We start from the raw sequence: 19,718 nt of genomic DNA, 5'->3' as shown, positions 1-19,718 counted from the left end.
GCAGTGTCTGAGAATTCCTGTTACTCCACACCCTCATTAACAGTTGGTGTTACCAGTCCTTTTGATTTCAGCTCTGAGTGAGTGCTATGAACATCATTTCATGTGCTTATTGACTATTTGTATCTATTTTTTTTGGTGAACTCTTCAAATATCTTACCCATTTTTATTGCCTTTTTTTCTTATTATTGAGTTGTGAGAGTTCTTTGTATATTCTGTAGCCATGTCTTTTATTAGATATGTGTTTTTCAAACATTTTTGCCTGGTATGCTCTTGTTCTTTTAATATTCTTAACAGTATTTTGAAGAATGGAAGCTATAAATTTTGGGGAGGTCCAGTTTATCATATTTCTTTCTTTTATGGATTATGCTTTTTGTCCCATTTAGGAAATCTTGAGTAATCTAAAGCCATAAAATTTTGTCTTGATTTCTTAAAAAAATGGTACAGTTTAAAATATGTTGTGGTTTTAGCTCTTGATTGTCTATGTAGATGGTGTGACATAAAGTTTGGGAGTCTGTCTGTCTGTCTGTCTGCCTATAGTTCCAGTACCATTTGTTGAAAAGACTTTCCTTTCTTTATTGAATTACTGTGGAATCTTTGTTGAAAATCAATTGGCTTCTCTTAGTTTTATTCATCTTTATGTTTATTCTTATGCCGTTGCCATACTGTTTTGATTACTGTGACTCTATCCAAGTTCTTGCAATGTTAATGGGTGTCCTCCGACTTTGTTATTCTTTTTCAAAATTGTTTTGTCTATTCTTACTCCTTTGCATTTCCATATAAACTTTAGAATTAGCTTGCCATTCACTACATAAAATGTGACTGTGATTGGCATGACATTTAATCTCTGGATTAATTTGTTGAGAAATGACAACTACATAATGTCGAGTCTTCTAATTCCTGTATTTAGGTCTTCTTTATCATAGTACAGTTTGTAGTTTTTAGTGTACAGATATTGCAAATATTTTGTTAGATTTAATTCCTAAATACTTTCTTTTCTTTGATGCTATTGTAGTGGCATTTAAAAATTTCAATTTCCCATTGTTTGCTGTGAACATATAGAAATAAACTTGAGGGGTGCCAGGGTGGCGCAGTTGGCTAAGTGTCCGACTCTTGGTTTTGGTTCATGTCTGATGTCAGGGTTGTGAGACTGAGCCCCACCCACATCAGGGTCCGTGCTCAGCACAGAGTCTGCTTGACTTTCTCTCTCCCTCTGCCCCTTCCCCTCCCACTCTCTCTCTCTCTCAAATAAATAAATCTTAAATAAAAGGAAATAAACTTGATTTTTCTGCCACCCTTTTAACTTACACGTTTTTACTTTTAAAACGAACTTCTCAGTATATAGTTAGATCTTTCTTAGTTTTATCTAATTTGACAACCTCTGCCTCATACTTGCACTGTTGAGACTATTTACATTTAATGTAATTATCCATATGATTGGGGTTTAAATCTACCACCTCGCTATTTGTTTTCCCTTTGTCCCATCTGTGATTTCTACTATTTTCATACCTATACTAACCTTTGCTTATTATCTTTTGGCGTCTAGGGCTTGTGTGCCCTTTTGGATGAGGAGAGATGGCTTTGAGAGCAGTTAGCTTATGTTTGAATCCTAGCTCTCCTGTGGACTTGGGAAAATTACTAAACATAACTTTGTATCAATGTTCTTGTCTGTACAATGAGGATCACAGTAGCACCCTCTCCACCCGCAGGATTCTATAAGCATGAGGAGAGATAATGCGTGTACATTGCATAACATAGTGCTAAGCTCCTAGTAAGCACTCAGTACATAGAGACAATTCTTCAACTTTAAATTGCATTATAAGCATTATTTCATATTTCTATGTTATCTTCATAACTGTCATTTTTATGGCTGGATGATAGTCTATAATGCAAATATAAACCACCATGACTAACTTCTATTTGGTTGGGGACACCAACCCCTATGCAGTCAAAAATCCATATGTAACTTTTGACTCCCCAGAAATTTTACTGACAGCCTACTGTTGACTAGAAGCCTTACTGATGGCACAAATATCTTCTTAATACATATTTTGTATGTTATATGTATTAGATACAATCAAGGTAGCTAGAGAAAAGAAAGTGTTATTAAGAAAATCGTAAGGAAGAGAAAATACATTTTTAGTACTGTATTGTATTTATCAAAAAAATCCACATATAAGTGGATGGACCTGTGTTGTTCAAGAGTTAACTATATTGTAACTAATGTCTTTTTTCATATAATACGCTTTTTGTTTTCAGTGCTGATTTCCTTTAGAAAAATCATTGGAAAGGTGTTTCTGGATAAAGGATGTGAACCTGGACATGGTTCTTGCTACATATCCAAGCATGTCTTTTGGAGTCACAGTAGACACTGGAGAGAGATGTTACCATCCACCTCTAATGCTCGTGGGACCAGAAGATAGTCTTTGCTTATGTCTTTCCCCTTGAAAGAAACATCTTCATTTTGTCTGTTCCTCTGTTGAGTGAACTGTCCTGGACTTTCTTACTTATCTTAATGGCTCATACTCACACCTGTCACCCATTTCAGTGGTTCTGGAAAATTGCAAGTCTCGTTTTTATGTCTGCTGTCTCTGCTTGGAGCCCCTCAAGAAGAAAAGCAGCCTGCTGTTGATCGCGGGATGTCTGTTTCACAGCTCTCTCTCCTTATTTGGCTCAGCTGGAAGTGTACATTATCTGGGAGGGTTTGCTCCTGAGCTGCTTAGTTTTCAAGCTGCAGAGAGAGGCAGGCCCTGTGTCCCCTGCCTAAGAGATCTCATTTCTCATGCAGACATCACTGCTTGAGGATGAAAATTCGGGAGAACAGCTGCCCCTTTCCTATGGTACCAGCTCCCCATGCTGCTCCCAGCACAAGACCTGTCTGTAACTTTTCCCTGCCTCCTCCTCTTGGGAACTCATCCCTGGTGCTCTCACTCTGTTTCACCATAGTCTAGATTCGAGAAAGCACCCACAAAGACACACATGGTCTCAAATTAGGCCAAGGAGTCCAGTGTATCCAGGTAGGACAGGAGAGTTGCCAAGTCTAAGGAGGTCAGGTGTTTAGCAGAAGGTCATGGTGAGCTTTATGCTCCCCCAGAGGGTGTCTTGGGCCCACAGGCATTGATCACACAATGGCAATACTGACAATCTGGTTGATATACCACTCGACTTGATTCTAAGTTGAGAATGTTTCGAGCAGGCAATATTTAAAGTCAGAAACACTGGGAGTTCAGCCCTACCTTATTTAATGTACATCCATTAATTTGGGCCTCCCAGGTGAACCCTCTGCTGCCTAGCCTGGAGAACACAGAGGCTTACGGCAAAGGCCCCGACCTGTGTCCTCGTAAATCTAGCTAGCCTTACATCCAGCAACTCTTCTTCAGTTCTTTTTTCATCACAACTCCTGTTGATTTTTCAAATCTTTTATCCCCACCTATTACCAGCCTGGGTTGAGAGTCAGCTTCCTATCTCTGTCACTTCTCAGATTCTTCTTTATTAGGATATTTTAAAGTATTTCTTCTCTTCTGCGTTAGAAATACTGTCACATGCCTGCTCTTACACATTGGCTCCTTCCAATGCTCCTTCCACATGTATTTTCCTAAGGCACCAAGGGGGTGTAGAGATGAGGGGAGGGGAGCCTTAAAGAAGGTGAATTTTATTGGCTTTGGATCCATCCGAGAGAAGGGAGTGATGGGGAAGAAGGTCACTTTCTATCACTTTCTCTTATTACCGAGAAAGTGATACTCAGGTAATGTACTCTGAATTAAAAATGAACATCCTATGAAGAGAAATCCCAAGCTTATTAATAGTTTATAACATCACCTTGCTATTCCTGTCTTAATGATTTCTTTGCAGTTCATGCCAAAACCATAACGTAGGAGTCTTATTATAGGGAAGCCACATTTGTGTGACTTCAAGGGGCCTAGAACATCATAAATGAGGTTTTTTTTTCAATTATAAAAACAAGTTGGAGTCACGGAATCAGAGTGACTTTGCATGAGCTCCTGGCTCTGAGGGAGGGGCAGCAACACCAGGCACGGATCTTGATTAGACCTTGAGGAGACTGGGACCTTGGCTACTTTTATAAAACTCAAACCCTGGATTATGTACCAAGGCATATTTCAGCCTCCTTTTTCCCTGAAATTATTGACTAAGGAGGGGGCAAGGAATCTTTCTGGGAAGGCTTGGCCTTTTCCAGATATATAGAAAGGTTCCCGGTGGTGTGACAAATAGGTGAGGGCTTTCCTATCACTCACAGTGTGGAGACTGGTAGCCTGTTTTTGCTGTGACATTGGCCCCCTCAAATATCCTCAGCTGGGGTCCAGTTGCGTACAAGTGTGGCAGTAAGCACAGTGCGTTTGGAATCACTCTGTGTGGTTTGAGTATTTTTATATAGCCAGGCAATTTGCTAATTTTTAACAATTCCAGAAATGGATTCATTTTTGACTCTTCAGGAAAATGTATGGGATGTGAACTTTGGAGCCAGGGAGCACTGGGTTAAACTCCCAGCTCTTGCACGGATCAGCTGTGTGATCTTGAAGGTTGCTTCATCTCTCCAGGCGTTAGTTTCCTCATTTGTAAAATGGGGCATAAAGGGCACCACGGCATGGCGCTGTTAGGAATATCCTCGAGAAAGGTTTGTTCTTTCTTCTCTCTTTCCTTTCTTCTCTCTCTTGCTCTCTGAATTCTTTTCTCCTGTTTCTTCCTTCTTTCTTCCCTTATGTTCTACTGAGGATAGGCCTTACGATAGTGGATCTTGGTATATTTTGGGGGAAGGACCCGAAAGCTGGGTTGGAGGAGGAGCACGTGTGGCGCTCATGGATGGAGCTCATGGATGGGGCTGGCTGGGGAGTGCCCTGTGCAGGGAGGGGCCAGCAGACACGGTGTCCTTGGTGTCCTTGGTAGGAAGCGTTAGGTCACAGGGCCCCAAATCTTGCTCTATCAAGGGCAAAAGACCTGGCTGTGTGCTTGGGGGAGCTCGGATGGGGACAGGGCCCCTTCTGACTGGGTGGGACTTTTCCTGCTCCTTTCGTAAGCCTGCAGTTATGACTTACTTCTCACCTTCGCTTGGCCTTGCTCTATATCTGGAAAATGCACTGGGAATGTGGATCACATTGGAACCATGTGAGCATTATCCTGATCATTCTATGCCAGGGCTAATATGGATATTTTTCTAAAGTAGGCTTGAAGGAGAATAAATGTGTGTACTGCCTAAATTAATTTGTTGTGAAAACAAAGTCACTTCATTCTCCAGATTCCTTCAAATACTTGATCTTTCCTCCAGTTTTCTGGCCCTCATCCTTCATGACCCATCTCTTTTCTGGGAATGTTTTCCTGGCTTAGAATCCCAGCCCTGCTCTGAATGAGGAAAAGGGAGACTGTGCCCAGATCACTTTGGAGGGCCAATGGCAAGACCTACCCAGTCCAATGAACCCCAGGGGTGCACGCCAAGGACCTCAGTAGAGACTCAGTTTCTTAACATGTCTGTCCAAAAATAGCTTTCCTGTCATAAAGTGGGTCCCCAGGGAGTTATCAAACTGTCCAAGGAAACTAAATGAATACACACACACACACACACACACACACACACACACACACACACACATAACAATTTATATATTCATGTAATCCACTATACGGTTCGAATTTAGCTTGATGGCTTTTGAAAATGAGTCACTTAATGTCAGCTGTATTCCCAAGTCCTTCTCAGACCTTCTTTCCAGGCTTACCAGAGCCCTAGTCAGGACTGACACACAATAGGTCCGTCTTCGAAGCAATTAGGGCCCCGGGTTTAGGATTTGCTGGTGCTGTCCCTTTACGTGGCTTCTGGGCTGATTGGACAGGCTTGAGTTAGGGTATGGTGGGTCTTGTGAACCACTCCTTCTTCTCCCCTTCTCATTCACTGTTAAATTATTTTACTTATTTTTCCATCATTTATTAGTTGCTTGATACATCCCAAACCCTGTGCTTGGTCCTAGAGGGAAGAGGGGCCTGGACTTGAATATGGATCTTGGCCTTATCCAGGACCTTGCAGCTCAGTCAGAGAGATAAGCCATGTTTCCAAGTGAGGTAAATAGTGCAGGATGAATAGTAACAGGTAACACTTACCGAACCCTTACTATTTGACAGAGTCTGGCAAATATGATTTCCATATATTACTGCCTTCGATTTCTACAATACTTGAAGCCTATATTTCCCATCTCACAGAGGAGGAAGCAGAGGTGAGGGGAAGTGAATAGCCTGCTCCAGGTCCTAGGGCCAGAGCCAGGATCTGAACTCAGATCCATCCAACTCTAAACCTTAAAAGGTAAAAGGTGATAAATGCCATCATAGTGATAATTCTCTCATTTCTGTTTCTTGTCCATAAAATGAGAATCATTGCCCTGATGTCCTCCCCACAGGGCACTCAAGTGTTTTAATAGCCACATGGGAGCCAGGTGGTTCATATTTGTTTTCTGGTGGGATTGTGGTTGGAGTCCAGAAAGAAAAGAGGAAGAAAGTCCGTTAAACCTTTCCTGTCCTAAGACACAGACACCCTGTACACATTGCTGGGAGAAGCCAGCAGGACACTGCATCACGGTCATGGTTGCTGTGATGTAACCACATGGTGTATTCTCTGTCATCTCACGGATGGAGAAGCTGAGGCTTAGCAAGCTCAAGTACCTTGTTCAATGTCACAGAGCTGGGCTTCTAACCCGAGTGTCTTTCCAAAACTCCTCTTACAACCCACCATCTGGTGTCCAGGAGCATTGGAGTCACTTCGGAGTGCTGATTAGAAATGCAGATTCCTGGGCTTCAACCCAATCCAATGCATCAGGATCTCTAAAGGTGGGGCTGGGAGATCTGCTTTTAACAGGCTCCCCATGTGGGTGCCTGGGTGGCTCAGATGGTTGAGCGTCTGCCTTCGGCTCAGGTCATGATCCCAGCGTCCTGGGATCGAGTCCCGCATCGGGCTCCCTGCTCAGCGGGGAGCCTGCTTCTCCCTCCCTCTGCCATTTTCTCTGCTTGTGCTCTCTGGCTCTATCTCTCTGTCAAATAAATAAATAAAATCTTTAAAAAAAAAAAAGGCTCCCCATGTGACTGTATGCTCACTAGCAGGGATCAAATCCAGACCTGCCCTGTCCTAGCTGTAAGGCCTTGGCCCTGTAAATTGACCTTGTTGAGCCTCAGAGACCAAATCTATCAATAGGGATAATAACACCTGCTCTTACAAGGATTGCAGTGAAAATAGATTGGTGTGTGTTACACACTTGGCATGGGGGAGGTGCTTAGTCAGGGTGAGCTGGACATCTCTCGCTTCTGATCCTTCCGACGCTTTGAGTCTCACCCTCCCTGTAGGTCATGCCTCTATCCCCCTTTCCTGAGGCCAAATTATCCTGCAAAATTAACTTATTTCTGAGATCTTGGCTACTAAGAATTACAGTTTCATAACTCCTTCCAATGGCTATTGATGGAGGAAAGGGGACTCTCGGAGATGGAGATAAAAACATATCCAGAATCCCTGGGGCTGTTTACCTGACATGTTCTCTTAGGGGCAGGGGAGAAAGTGACAGCTTTTTATGAAATGTGAGTCACTGTGTAGGAACCGGCTAACTGCGACCCTCCCTGGGCCAGCTTCCTGTGAGCTCTGAGAGCACCCGTCCCTCGGGACCCTGCACCAGCACTCCTGGGTCTCTCCTATGGTCTGTGCTCCTCTTCTCTCTGGTCTCCTCTGCCTGGATTTATCTCCACTGAAAAGTGGAGGAGAAAAGAAAAAAGGCCTCTCCCTTCAGATGGGATGTGTTCACAGTTTCCGTGAACAGAAGGCACCCTTGGAGGGCCACCGAGGAGGTGTTAGACTCTGACAAATGCCAGGAGACATTGCTCACAGGGAAGGTAAGATGCCAGGGAACCCTCCTGGGAGGTTGCGCAGATAGGCAGGCTGTCGGGGAGGGCACACCGCGCTCCCACGGCGCCACTGTTCAGGGGGAGGAGGGAGCTGCCACCGTAAATCTCAGTTGACTCAGCATCCTTACCCTGGGCGGCGTGGCTCTAGCTGTGGTGAGGGGAGCAGCCGGGTCCCTGGCCCCAGGAGCCCCAGGCTCGCGCAGGAAGCAGGGCAAGGACCTGGGCACCCCTCAGCCACTCCAGATTTGGGAAGGAGGTGCCCTGCCAGGGGGCGGGGACCCCCCAGAGTGGAGTTCACCATCCCGAGGCTTGGAGCAGCTTCCTGCGGGAGCGGGGCCTGACTGGCCTTGGGGGTGGGGTGGTTCTCTTTTCTGCAACCTGTTCACATCTTCACTCAAAGAGTGAGGCAAGTCACGCAGATGTTGCGGGAAAACTGACTCCATTCCTAACCCTAGGAAGGGCTTGTTCTGGCTCCAGCCCCGCCAGGTGGCGGCCACTTAAGTCCTGTTACTGTCATAGCTTTCCCTCTGCTTTAGTGAGGATTTTAGTGAGTGAAAATACTCTGATACTGTGCTTCTAGGTAGGACAGCCATCGCACGGGTCTTGCCAAGAAGAGGCTGCCTTGGCTCACTTTGAAGTCCTGGGAGGATTCCCACACCTCACTGTGGTCCCTTCCCCTGGAAATCGTTGCTCTACATCTGGACTTGGAGAGAGCCCTCTGTCCCTGGGCCCCGGCTGTCCTGTCCTGGTTCATCATGGGTGTGTCCCTTGCATTTGATGCTTCTGCCATGCTCTGTGGGTATGCCATGCTGGCTCATGCCTTTGCCCATGTAGCACCTTCGGGCCCCTAGAATGCAAATTCCTCCCACAGTGCTCCAGCCTGGCCCATGCCTGCTCTCCCACAGACTTCCCTACTCGGCTCTTACTCTACTCCTCTGGGCAGGGTCCCCAAGGGAGACTGAGGTGCTCCCCTTCCTGTGCTCCCAGCACGGGCCTGCAGTAGGACTCAGCATGTGTTTGTTGAGTGACTAAAGGATCATGAGAAGGCAGAAACAGCACCAGACTGAGAATCAAGGGTCATGAGCTCTAGAGCAGACTCGAGGGGGCCAAACAGCTGCATGACTTTAGCCCAGACAGCCCCACCTGTGTGAGATAATGTTCACAAAATCACGTGGGAAAGTACAGATGGAGAGGCCAAGTTTCCCAGAGAGTTGTCTTCATTTCCTGGTAAGCCTGTGACATTATGGAGAACAGCCAGAGGACATGTTTTTAATCATGACTAGAAACATGGAAAAGTTGGCTTCATTCCAAATATGAAGACCTTAAAGTCAGTAATTTAGTTTAATCATCTACATAAATTGTATATATGGTTTTGGAAAAGACACTCGAGTCCTGGATTTTGGTCATGGCTCCCTCCTTATTAGCTGTACGACTTTGGGAAATGCCTCCCTGACTCAGTTACATTGAACATGCTTGTCTGTTACTTGTCAAATGTAATTGTTAAGCGTTCTTGCTCTGCCCGCCTCACAGGGAGGCTGCGCGTATGGAGTGGGATGGTGGTTTATGGGACGGAAAGCCGGAGATGCTTGAACACAGGTGTGCCATGCAGGGGTGCTGGGTGTCCTGCCCAGATCCCCTGGTACCAGGGCTGTGAATGTTGACCATGAGGGTGTGTAGCTGCGCCCCTCCTGGGACCTGCCCTCAGAAGAACGGGTGCCACCACACAGAGAGCCCACCACCATCTGGGGCTGCTGCTGCCCAAGGACGTGGCCGATGACAGGAGGGCACAAAAGAAAGGCAGGCTTCCTGACTTCAGGAAGGCCCCGTCTGTGATGCAACGGGGGCCGAGGCACCCCCTCAGGATACCTTGTGAATCCCAATGAGCCCCTTGTGAATGAGTTACTATTCTAATCATTGTGCTAATTCTCCAGAGAAGATCATCTAATCTCTGTATATCAAATATCAAAGTCACAAGAAGAACCAGAATGGCTAATATGTCTACCTTTCCAAACCTTCTCCTCAGAGCCCCAGGGTTCTAGAGGGATGTTCCAGGGAATACTGGTGTTTATGTGGAAAAGAGGGAGGCCCAGAGGCTGGTGTGGGATGCCCTACACAGGTCCAGCCTCCTCGTTCTGGCGATGAGGTAGCGAGCGGTGGCCTAGCATTTGCATGCTGTCTCTATGAAGAACTTTATTCAAAGCGGTGGCTAAGTGGTTTGTTCAAGATCACATGGCTAGTCAGAAGCAGAGCAGCTTCTAGAACTCGGCTCCCTTCAATCCAAGATTAACACCCTTTCCCTTGTACCTCCTGACCAGCCAGAGGCCCACCTGCCAGGAAACACAACTGCTCTTGGACGGTTGTGAATGGGCAGAGTTCTAGGGATCAACCAGGGTGTTGAGGACCCCAGAGAGAAGCGCCCACCATTTGTAGGCTTGAAGAGTCTAGGGTGCAGAATAGGGTCATGGGGTTCCAGGGCTGCGTGTGAAGTGGCTCCTGGCAGGGCCTGCAGTGTGAAGTGTGGAGGGAGGCAGCCATGTCATCGATGTGGTCCCAAGCAGGGAGGGGTCGCACAAGGCGAGCGTGATGCCACCTCCCACCCCCTGCTCTGTTTCTCCCTTGGGTGAGCCCCCTGGAAGGCAGGCAGCAACTCTGCCCTGCCGATGCAGTTCCTCACAGCAGAGAACGGCAGAGCAGTGAGCTGAGGAGACACATGGAGAACGACCAACACAACTCAACTACACGATCTTTCCATATGCCCAGGGTAGGGACGGTGACAGGGCAAGACCCTGGCATATTTCAAGGCAGGCGACTGGGCCCTTTGTGAGCGTGGTGGTGAATTTAGTGGTTGTGGTCAGGCTCTGTGTTCCCTCAGCCTCAGAGTCATCTGTTGTGAGAGGGGCTTGTCTTTCTGAGGGACCAGGGAAGCAGAGACTACTCTGGTGGAGGGCGAGTGAATGAGTGACAGGACAGAGAATCCCCTGACAACTGTATGTACTACAGGTTCTATAGCAGACAGGCTCTGCAGGGTTGGCACGAGTGACTCATGGGTGGGCACCTGATGGGCTTGGACAAAATTTGTACTGGCATTTGCTAACAGGGCCCTACTCTACCGCAATAGGCAGGGTGCCCCAAATCCTAATTTGTAGATTCTGAGGCTCAGCATTTGCATGCTGTCTCTATGAAGAACTTTTTTCAAAGCTGGGCTCTTCATTGCGGTCTTGTGTGTCCTGAGGAGAAAAGCTTGCTTCTGTGGAAATAATTTTATGATTTATGAAACTCAGTCTTCTCTTATAAATTCTTGCCCCCAAGGAGCAGAGCCTTTTCTTGGCAGGAGTTCTTCAGGGAATGCCCAGGGGACCAAGCAACACTCCAGTTATTTTTAAGTCAAGCATATTCACACTGATTTCAAAGACGGTGTGATGCTCTCGTAGACTCAAGAAGCATGATCTTGCATAAGCAATGATCTGATGGAGGGCCGTACTGGAGGCTGGAATGGAGAGGAGGCCTTCCTCCTCTCCCCAGAACCCAACATGACAAAAGGAACGTGAGGTATTTAAGAAATACAATTTTCTCTTTCTCAGGGTCTTACCCAGAACATCTGCTACCACGGACCATTGGTGGCTTGCCTTTTCATGGTCATTCAAGCCAACTTTCTCTGGTGAGGGTCTCCCTGGATGTCACTGGCAACGCTCTATTTTCTGATTGTGTAAGGAGAACTGTGCCTCTGAACATCAGGTTCTGGTTCTTGGGGATGGTGGTGAAGAAGGTTGATGTTATGCAAGCAGATCTTCTCAGGGACCCTAGGGAGGGTACTGTCCCCTCTGCTTTGTGTTCTTCCATTCGGGCTTTAGAAAGCCTTTTAATTCTAACTTTTAACTTCTAACAGATTCCCAAATTATGGAGGCTGTGTGAGCAAAACGCAGTCCAGCAGGAGCTGGTCTTCAAATTTTCCTCCTCAGCATTAGTAAAACCTGTTATAGAAGCTGAGACACAAGAGTTAAATGTATAAGATTATATAGACAAGCTAAGAATGTCTCTATCTTTTGTCATTTGGCACAGGGAGACTGCTTGTCTGCTGCTTCCTTTTGATTTCTCTTTTATTCAACAAATATTTACTGAAAATGTATTATGTGTAAGGCAGTGTGTTAGGCACTGGGACTATGGCTGTAACGGAGGACAAAATAAATCTTGTTTATTTTAGGATCATAGAAGTGTAGCTTTCACTGAAATTTAGTGCAGGCTTTTGGTCCATCTATCTGTCCATCCATCCATCCATCCATCCATCCATCCATCCATCCATCCTCCACCCACCATCCATCCATGTAGTTTGCCTCATATTGTCTTACATTGCCACATAGTTCCATGTGGCTAAAAGACCTACAGAGAAACACTAAGACCCATAGCATAGCTAACAGGTCAGGCATGTATGTGGCCTCTGCTACACTATAAGCATGGGGACCATGATGCCCGAGACCCTAGTAGGAAAACAAAGAGGATTGGAGTGTAGGGCCTCCCATCTGATGGTAAGGGTGTAGAAAGTCAGTTGAAAGAGGAAGCATGTCCTGGGGCTCATGGCTCTTCTTTGGTACCTCTTGATATTTAAATTTGTGGTCTTTCGTTTAATACATGCATTCATTCATCCAACAAATGTTGATTAAACATCTGCCATGTGCTAAGTCTTAGGCTTATAGAGATGAATATGATGTGATCTGTGACTTCAAAGGGTCACAAGTTGGAGGGTTAAAATAATCCTCAGTAAATCTTGAGCCAGAGGTTACAATCTGTCCCCTTTATACTCCCTCTTAACCTCAACCTACTTGACAATTTGCAAAGGGGTACTACTTTTGTCCTCATGACTCTTTTTCCAGAAAGTTGGGCCAGGCTTTCCGCATGCCTCTAGTGGTGTCACAGACTGAGGATTCCAGTAGGGGCACATTGGGGATTTCTTTGTGGCAGGGTTTCTGGCAATCAACTGTTCATGTAGACTGGGGCTGGGTGTGGATATCCAAGACGGTTTGGCATTGGGAATTTTTTAGCTGGTATTCTGGAGCCAAGACTACTCAAGCAAAAACCTAGCTCTTTGTTTACTTGTTGGGTGACCTCAGGTGAAATTACTTATTCCTTTGTGCCTCCATTTCCTCAAATGTAAAATGGAGCTATTATTATAGTTCCTAAATTATAGGTAAATCTGTTCTGTGTGAAACTGTGGTGGCAGGTACAGACCATGCATTTATCAAAATACATAGAGCAACAAACTACAAAAATGTATTTTATTATGTATACATTAAAAAAATATCAACTAGGATGTGTGTGTGGGCGGGGCAGGGGAGCATGGGTGGGGAGGGGGTTGGAATAATGCAGATTAGAACACATGAGTCTAACTGTATTTAAAACAAATCACAGCATCACACTGAGGCGTATGGGGAAGGAAGGAGACACAGAAGTGATCTTGGGAAAACAGTGTACACTTAGAGTATCTAGTTTTAAAAAAGGCAAAAGGAATTGCACATAAACACAATAACTGGTAAATTCATTTCTCACAAGGGGATGGGTTAGCAATTCTGAAACTACTTCAATGCATCCTGCTCATGACTAATGCTTCTTCAATCTGAGGCATCTCTTTTCAATCCTGGAAAATTCCCTGCTATCATGTCTTTGGATCTAGCTTTTCCTCCATTATCTGTTTTCCTTGCTGCTCACTCTTCTTCCATGCCCCCTGCCTTCTCATTCATATGCCCCACCAGTATCTCTTTATGTGCATTCTGAGTAAGTTTTCCAGATGAAATGTCTGTTCACGAATCCCCTCTTTGGTAGAATCTGCATACAGGTTAACCAGGTGAAGCCTCTCTCTGCCTCTCCACATCTCTTTCCCACCAACCTCTTGCTTGCATTCTCTTCTCAGCTTTTTTTTTTAAATTTTATTTTATTATGTTATGTTAGTCACCATACAGTACATCATTAGTTTTTGATGCAGTGTTCCGTGATTCACTGTTTTCGTATAACACCCAGTGCTCCACGCAGTACATGCCCTCCTTAATACACAACATCTCAACTCCCTGGCGAATGGCAGCCCCACAGCCCAGGCTGCCGGGTGGGAAGGGTCAGGATGCTGGTTCACGGGAGATGAGACAGGTGAGAACATCAAGGGGCTGCACATAATTCCCTTGGCAAGGCTCTGCTGATGGACTTCAGCCCATTTTCAGTAAATGCCATCCTTCTTTGAAAACTAGAATGGGATTCGCTCAGAAGGAGCCACATGGAAATCAAAAAGAAGCCATGCCTCCTGGTTAGTCACTCAGCAGTGTTCTGTGGCAGGATCATTTACCAAAAGGATATGGGCTTCCAAGACAAGAAATGGGGGGGAGAACATAATCCAGCTGGGGCACAGAGATCACTGGAGAGCCAGGCACTCAGCCCATGAGATGTAATCAGTTTCCTTTTTCCTGCTACATCCACCAATGGGCAGAGGAGGTTAAAGTAGGAGGCTTGGTGTGGGAAGCAAGGACTCTCCCAGGTCACACAGGGCTCTCCAACTCGGCCACTCTTGAGAAGGAAGCTGGGAAGGAATAGAGAAGGGAGAGAAGAAAAGGAAGAAAGAAACAGGCAGCTGAGGCAATAGAACTAAAGGCATCCCAAGGACAAAATCCATTTTGAGCAGATGTTCATCGGAACTGCCGATACGAATCCCTTCCTTCCACAAAAACTCACTGAGCACCTAGTATGTGCCAGTCACTGAGCTGGGGGCTGGGAATTTAGAGAAGGATGCACTGCACCTTCTCCAGCTTTTCCTACCAGGCAGAAAAGAAGAATTTGGGAAAAATAAATAATGTCAATGAATGTCAAAGGAGTGTTACCTAATTGAAATCATAGGGAACGTTGAACAAGGGCAGCGAAAGCGAGTTCTCCAGTCTTAGAGTGAGGTCTCTAAAAACGGGGAAGGAGCAGCCATCGGCCAGAAGGAGGCTGGGGGGAGAGGGATCTTCCAGGCAGAAGAAACAGCATGTGCCAAGGTCTCAAAGCCAGAAAGCCATGAATTCCTATCATTCATTGGTAGAGAGCTGCCCCTGATTGGTCACTCTCTGGCACTTATCACTTCCCAAGCACAGATGGAGCAAGGTCCCAAGGCAGGGCATGGTCCTGGGTAGAAACCCAGCAGCTACGGGAACCATCGGCAGGTGGCCCTGGGGCAGGTGCATGGGCACGGCCAAGTCTCCTCCTCCTCTAGAAGCAAAAAGGACGTTGGTTTCTGGCTAACTGCAAACCCAAACTTACCCACCTAAAAAGAGAATCTACTGGGCCTCGGTGGAAATGTGATCATTAGAAGTCTTTACACTGTGGAAAATGCCTTCTGGTGGCATTTCCAGTTTCTCCCAGGAGGGATGGTGGGCATTGTGGTGGAGGGGCATTGTGGTCACCTTGGGGCCTGGCATCACATAGCATGGCAAATCAAATCCCAGCTTCTTTGTGAAGACTCTATGACCAGCCTGGTCAGGCCTGATGTTTTCAGTGACCACTCTACCAACCCCCTTTGCTAGTATCACCTACAATGTCGCTAGGCATTTATTATTGTTGTTGTTGTTATTATTATTGCTATTGCTATAGGCAGTGTGATTCCCACAGTTACATCTGATAAAACACTACCACATACTTAGGGAAACCAGTGCACTTGGCCACTGGGTTATTGGGCAATATGATTCCCTTCCTGGAACTGGAAGGAAAAAGTACTTAATTTTAGAGACAAGTAAAATATGACTTTTACTGGAATTTATTTAAGAGCAAACGTGCCAGATACTGTTTGGAGACTTGGCATGTATTAATTTTTTAATGCTTACCAGGCCCCCATTTTGAAGATGAGAAAATGTAGGCACAGACAAGTGAAGAAATGTGCTCAAGGTCTGTCATGGGAAAGCTCTTTTCTGGACTCTTGAGCCAGAGCCTCTCTTTCCACTGTGCTACAAGGCTCCTGTGGTGAGGAGGGCAGGAGCGCTTGGGTTTGTGTCCAATCAGGAAGGCTGTCAGTTACCTGGCTCCCCACTGGGGGAAGGTGGTTTCTTGGAGCCCAAAACAGGGATGGCTGCTGGGCTTCATGACAGGCTGGAGCAAAAGCCTGAGAGGCACCAAGAGATGGTGCAACCTGCCTCCTTCTCGCTTATTCCTGCTTTTTGCTGGTATCTGCTCCTCTCCTCTCTTTCTCAGTAGCTTAATCCTCTCTGCATGGGGGTCAAAATGTCTTTGCCATTTAAATACTAACTGAGATTGGCTACAGGAGCTGTTACAATCCCAGGGAGAGAGTACGACCTGCCCATCGCATCTAGTCTCCCATCGCTGGGGGTGGGCTGACCAAGCACAAAGCCCATTCCCCACTCAGTGTTTCTGCCCATCTGCGCATCCTCTAAGATGTCCATTCAATAGTCACTGTCCTGAAGAGGAATGTGGAAGAGCTGCCCACCAGCTGGGTTCTAGTCTGTTTTCTTTTCCCTGACACTTTTGCTTTTAGTTTCTAGGGTCCTCACCCTTTGGTGAAGTCCTGCTTAATGCCAACTAGAAACTTGAGTGTCTCAAGGAAGCAGAGGGAGGGTTGAGGAAGGGAGACCCTGATGTCATCTTGGCTCCTCTGGACCACTTGGACTGAGGGTACCTTGGAAGTGAGAAGAAATGGATGGCAGAATGGTTGACTCAATGGTTTTCCATCCTGCTGGGGGCAATTTCTCTGAAAATCCTGATTTTTCGGTTCAGACATCAAAAAATTTTAGAGCTACCCTGGTGATTCTAATGTGTAGCCAGGGTTGAGAACCTCCATCTTGGCTTGAGTTTGTGGCTGTGCAAGAGAGAGCACAAGGTCCCAAACTGAGCTCCAAGGATCGGCTCCCGGAGAAAATGGTGTGTCTATTTATCTTTCTCATGTTCCCTTGTTTTCTAACTCCGCACAGAATCCCTTGTAGGATCAACATTCTACCTCCATGGTGTGCTGATGGCACCAGAGGACAAACTGTACTCTACCTCCAGTCCATGGGACTCCTCATGGAGAGTATGTGAGGCAATCTAGTGGGCAGGAGCAGGTTTGCATCAATGCCAGCTCTGCCCAGAGAACCTCTGCTGGAGCAAGTGTCTGTGTGAGTGCCCACCACAGGAAGATTAGATCCCTGCATAAATCATCTCAAAGGTATACATCTTTCCTGTAATTAATAACTTGCTTCTCCATCCTTCAGGGAGCTGTGGATGCCTCCTTGGCATTCTGTCTGGGAAATGGGAGAAGACAACAAGCTGGGAGGCCATCAGGAGAGGTACTTGGCCACACCTCTGACTCTGTTTCCCCTGCCCCCCAAGGGGGTTGTGGGAATTCTCACACAGTGGTCAGTGTCCAGGTGGGACATTAGAAAAGCTGACTCTGGGCTTAGGTGAGAGCCTTTCGGAAGACGTTTAGACGCAGACCTGGAGTGCACAGAAGCTAGCGGTGGGTCCCTGGTCAAATTAAGACTGTGCTTCCAGTCTCCCTGAAGCTTAGATTAGATTGGATTTTAAGGGAAGACGGAGATAATTCCCTTTCCATCATTCTTCTCTGAGCTTTAGACTTAGGAGTTTTGTTAGTTGAAATATAGTTTGGTAGGCTGCTTGCAGTGTGCAGAAGGCTGCAAGTCCTGCTAAATTGCAGTTTCAAGAAAATTTGGGGATGATGTTCTTTTATAGATCTCTCTGATTTTTGGCATCTTTCCCCCCTGAACTATCAGCTCCTAGTCTCAGTGGCTATATTGGGTCTTTATTTCATAAAAAACAAACAAACAAACAAACAAACAAACAAACAAAACCAAAACCTAGAAACCCATATCTAACTAGTTTGATGGAAAAGTTTATAAGAGCTAAGTCCACAGGCTTCAGGCATGGCTGGATCTAGGGCTCGAATGAAGCATCAAAGCTCCCTTTTCTCTCCACTTCCTGGATCCTTATCATATGCTCTCCTTAGCATATTGCCTTTATTCTCAGGCAAGCTTTATCCATTTGGAAGGAGATGGCTACTGGCCATCCCAACCTTGATTCTTCAAAGTTCACAATCCAAAAGGAGGAGGGGCTGATGTCCTTCAGTATCTGTATTTCTATTCTCAGGCATGATTCTAATCAGCTCTGTTGGGTGCTATGCCCATCCTGGTTGGGGGAAGGCATACTCAGCTAATCCCCGTACAAGGCCCATCTCACCTAGAGGTGAGGCCTACTCCAAAGGCATGAAATAGGTTTCCCGAGTGGAGGAGTTCTATTATCTATGAAAGAAGTAAAGGGATGCCAAAAGCATGAATGCAATGACTTGCCACTACAGCAGCCAAGCTTGTTTTTCTGTTGGCCTACAGGGTAGTGTTGTGGGCTCTGTTTACACTTCCTCCTACCATTGTGAGGTTATTTAATTGCTTCAGCTGCATAATTGACTAAATTGGTTAATGTGCCTCATTCTGTGGCTCCATAACCAGCCTGTATGCTCTCTCTCTTCTTTCTCCCATTTCTCTCCTGCCCTTGCTCCCACCCTCCCCCATGCATGAATCACCACTCATGTCTTTCCAGGACTATACTGCTTTGGGAGGGATAATTCCTTACTTGTATCGGAAGAGGATGAGAGCAATTAGCTGAAGAACTGGGGCCGATATCCATCCGGGCCTCCTTGGAGGATTCTGTGTTCTGTGGGAGAAGACTAATCTGGTTAGAGATAATTTAGGAAAGCCAATGGTATGAGGATGGCGCTTGGGTTTGATGACAAGGGCACCTCCCATGCTCACCAGCGTGGAGCATTCTGAGTACTGCAGCACGAGAAACTTGGTCTGGGGATATCTTGTGTCTTTGGGCTCAATGAGCAAGGACTGGGATGGGGGAGGGAAGAATAGAAAACACCATTCTTATTTGCCAATGATGCTCAGTCTACTTGTGGAGACTTGGAATACAGGCATGAAGCATTGGTGACCAATGAGAGGCTACACACAGCTATGTCTAAACTATGGTGTGGGTTAGAAATGAAGAGACAAGGATTAGAGAGGGATTGAATGGTCAGGGAAGGCTTCCTGGAGGTAGTCTTTGAAGCATGTATAGGAATTGACAAAGTAATGGGAATAAGCATGCCAGATAAAGGAAGTTCTATAAATCACACCACAGAGGAAGAAATGCATGTGTGTAGGAGTCAGACTGAAAAACATCCTGGCGGAAGGGATAGAGGCACAGAGCAGGAAAGACTGGGTGATACAGAACCTAGAATGTGCTGGCCTGAGCCAGAAGTGTAAGATCACCCTTCCTGACTCAGTCATAGGAGAGGCTTTGTCTTTGCTCTGCGTCCCTCTGATCTTGGCTTTCCTTGATTCCATTTGTACTAAACATTAGGTAAGTGTCCAGTGCTGGTTTCGGTAGCCTGGAAAGTGTCGTTACCCTCTGAAGTTAAAGACCAGGCAGTAGAATGACTTCCTGTGGCCTCTGGGATGTCAAGGTTTACTTCCTAGCGATGGAAGTGAAGAAATTTGGGGACTCAAACTCATTAGTGGACTGTTGTTTGTTGGAAGTTCGGAAGGCACAAGACACAGCAACAGTAACTGACAATATGGAAAGTACCAAGCTCCTGTTATGTACTTGGGAATTTAACCATCATTCACTAAATGCTTCCTATGTGATGGAGCTAGGCCACGCAGGGGAAACAAAGGTACTACGCCGTCTCCAAGAAGCTTACCATCTAGTAGGATATTTCATGGAGAAGAAATGGGGCACAGTAGCAAATGTGGACTTGGTGGTCCGACAGACCTAACTTCGAATCCTGACCTTGCTATTGGCTGTGTGACCTTGGACAAGCTGCTAAAACTTCCCTAAACCATATT

The sequence above is a fragment of the Callorhinus ursinus genome, unplaced genomic scaffold (genome assembly GCF_003265705.2).
Source record: "Callorhinus ursinus isolate GAN/ISIS: 27379988/994484 unplaced genomic scaffold, GSC_fseal_2.0 scaffold20, whole genome shotgun sequence".
Taxonomy (NCBI): Eukaryota; Metazoa; Chordata; class Mammalia; order Carnivora; family Otariidae; genus Callorhinus; species Callorhinus ursinus.
This window is presented reverse-complemented; position numbering follows the sequence as displayed.